The sequence below is a fragment of the Bison bison genome, unplaced genomic scaffold (genome assembly GCF_000754665.1).
Source record: "Bison bison bison isolate TAMUID 2011002044 unplaced genomic scaffold, Bison_UMD1.0 scf7180017864309, whole genome shotgun sequence".
In the NCBI taxonomy this organism is placed as follows: domain Eukaryota; kingdom Metazoa; phylum Chordata; class Mammalia; order Artiodactyla; family Bovidae; genus Bison; species Bison bison.
In genome coordinates this window covers 3483750-3487258 of record NW_011494881.1, presented here as the reverse complement: position 1 = coordinate 3487258, position 3509 = coordinate 3483750, and positions in this window count along the sequence as shown.

The window sequence follows — 3509 nt, the reverse complement described above, 5'->3', positions numbered from 1 at the left end:
TTTTACTATATTCTGCTCTTTTGAAGTTATTTCCACCATTTTATCTTCCAACTCATTGATTCATTCTTCTGCTTCAGATATTCTTTTTTTTTTTTTCAGATATTCTTAATGATATGTTTAATTTCAGTAATTGTGTGTTTGTCTCTGTATGTTTATTTTTTAATTCTTCTATGTCTTTGTTAACTGATTCTTGCATTTCCTCCATTTTGTTTTCAAGATTTTTGATCATCTTTATTATCATTTTTCTGAATTCTTTTTCAGGTAGTTTGCCTATTTCCTCTTCATTTATTTGGACTTCTGTATTTCTAGTTTGTTCCTTCATTTGTGTAGTACTTCTCTGCCTTTTCATTATTATTATTTTTTAAACTTATTGTGTTTGAGATCTCCTTTTCCCAGGCTTCAAGGTTGAATTCTTTCTTGTTTTTGGTTTCTGTCCTCCTAAGGTTGGTCCAGTGGTTTGTGTAAGCTTTGTAGAGGGTGAGATTTGTGCTGAGTTTTTGTTTGTTTGCTTGTTTTTCCTCTGATGGGTAAGGCTGAGTGAGGTGGTAATCCTGTCTGTTGATGATTGTGTTTGTGTTTTTGTTTTGTTTGTTGTTTAGATGAGGCGTTCTGCATAGGGTGCTACTGGTGGTTCAGTGGTCTTGTATTTAAGTGGTTTTCTTTGTGTGAATTCTCATTATCTGATACCCCCTAGGGTTAGTTCTCTGGTAGTCTAGGGTCTTGGAGTCAGTGCTCTCACTCCAGAGTCTCAGGGCTTGATCTCTGGTCAGGAACAAAGATTCTACAAGTGGTATGATATGGCATTAAGTGAGATTAAAACAAATATCCAAAAATGAGAAGCCAAAGATAAACCCCAGACAAATGGCAGTTACAAAATCAGGCAAATAATAATTAAAATAATGGAATGTACACATATACATATACACTCATGAGCAAAGTCAAAACAATCAACAAAAATAGAGTAGATTGACCCAGCAAACAAAAGAAATCAAAAATTATATTAACCAGTTAAGATCAAAACTAACTAAAGCACAAACTGGAAAACAAGACTAGAGCAAGGTGCCAAGTGGGGAATAAAATAATGAAAACAAAACTAACAAATATGCTGAGAGGAAAGAAAAGAAAGAATAGATATGCAAAGTTAAATTGAGGTAGATGAAGAAGATTTATATACATTAAAGATTAACTGCAAGGGGGAAAGAACAGTAGGGAAGGCAACCAAAGAGATAAATGTAGAAAAAATATAATAGGGTTTAAAAAATTAAAATTATAAAAATGAGAAAAGAAAAAAAAATGGAAGAAGAAAGAAAAAAGGAAAAAAAAGGAAAACTCCATCAAACTACAAAAGCCCAACATAGAGGCAAAGATTTATAACTACAATAAAAAGTGTGACTGAATATACACATATACATATACACCCATAAGCAAAATCAAAACAGTCCAACAAAAATAAAGTACAATAGACTGACCTGGTGAACAAAGGAAACCAAAAATCATATCTACCAGAACAAAACTAAAGCACAAACTGGAAAACAAAACTGAAGCAAGGTGCTAATTGAGGAATAAAGCAATGAAAATAAAACTAACAAAATTTTGAGAAGAAAGGAAAGAAAGAAAAGAAAGAAAGAATAGATATGCAAAGTTAAATAGAGGTAGATAAAGAAGATTTATATACATTAAAGATTAACTGCAAGGGGAAAAGAACAGTAGGAAAGGTAAAGGAATATCATCCTGTTTTGACGTGAACCTATATAACAGCCCACTCTACCTGTGAACCCAGATTCATCTTATTCCTACTTTGTCAATTAGTCATAAAGAACACTCCCTGCCCCCGTCATATGGCCATATATATGAACTGAAGGAGATACGTCAGTGCATCAGTGCCACCATGATATGAGGGTCTGGATACAAGCTCTTGAACTATTAATGCACTGAACTACTGTGGAATTCTGTGAGATGTCCAACCAGTCCAAGTGTCTTCAGATTATATTATGGCAGAGGGTAGAATATTTAATATAGCCTTGAAAACAGACTAAATGACTCTTACCTGTTTCAAAAAAATATAACCTGTTTCTCATTCTCCTTTTTGATAGAGATGGTAAAGAAAGCATTTGCCAGCTCAGTGCCTGCCTACCATGTACCTGAAGCTGTGTAACTCTTCTCTAGCAAAAGTACTACATCTGGCAAAGCTGCTGCAATTTAGAACTACCACTTCATTGAATTTATGATAGTCTACTGTCACCCTCCAGGATCCATCCAGTTTTTGCAAAACCCTAACTGATGAATTAAATGGAGATAAAATTGGAGACCAGTATCCCTGCATTCTTCAGCTGCTTAAAGGTGTTACCAATCTCTGACATCCCTCCCAGGAAATGATGTTTTTGACTTTTTGGTAGTTAAGGGTGGGTAGATTTAGAAGTCTCCACTTGGTCTTCTCATTAAAATAGCTCATATCACAACAGGTCAAGAAATCAATGTGGAGTCATGCTACCAATTATGCCCATTCTAATTATATATTTGGGGACTCGAAAAATGATCACTATGAGCTGGGTCAAGATTCCATTTATTACCTGATCACCTAATGCCCTACTAACAGGGAGGCCATGATGATGTTGTGGATCTCCATGTATCAAAGTTAACTAAACCCTTTAACTGACTGGCCTTGAAATATTGGAATAATCTCCTTTCCCCAGGATACTCTCCTTTCCCAACCTGAGGTAATGGCCATCAGTTCCTTTGGGTAAGCATTAGAGGAATCAGTGCTGTAAATACTTGTCATGGTGCCACAGGGTCTTATTCCAGAGCACTTAACCTCTGTTTTAGTCAGTGGGTTCCAGGTCTGAAAACCGGCTCAGGTAAGGAAAAAACTGGTCAAAGGGATGATGTGTTTTTATTGAGGCAGCCGCCCTAAGCCTGCTGATCATTCATCCTCGATTTTCCTGATTGAATATACTCAGCAATACCTTTGTTGGCTATCCAGCTGTGATACTGTGATTTATAGAAAGGCACTGTCTTGCTGCTCACACACTTCACTGGACCCAGGGTAGATAAGGCATGACCAGGGAAGCTGGAAGAAGACTCGAGGAGCTGTGGAGACTGCAGACATGTTTATTCTCTCTGGGCAGCAGCAGCAGTAGCAGTTGCAGCAAGTCTTCAAAGACTACTGATATACTAAGACAGACAAAAGTGGCCCTTGACCAAGTGGGCATGCAGGCCCAGTGCTACCAAGTTCAGCAATATTGTTGTTTACAGAACATAAGATATGAGGCTATGAGAGAGTGGGCCAGGAGAGCCTGACTGACTCCATGTTGTCAATTAATTTCTCCACAGAAATTTAGAGATTTGGTCTTCTTTTCACCTTGCTTATAGTTTCTTTTGCTGTGCAAAAGCTTTTAAGTTTAATCAGGTCTCACTTGTTTTCTTTTGTTTCCTAGGAGGTGGGTCATAGAGGATCTTGCTTTGATTTATGTCATCGAGTGTTCTGCCTATGTTTTCCTCTAAGAATTTTA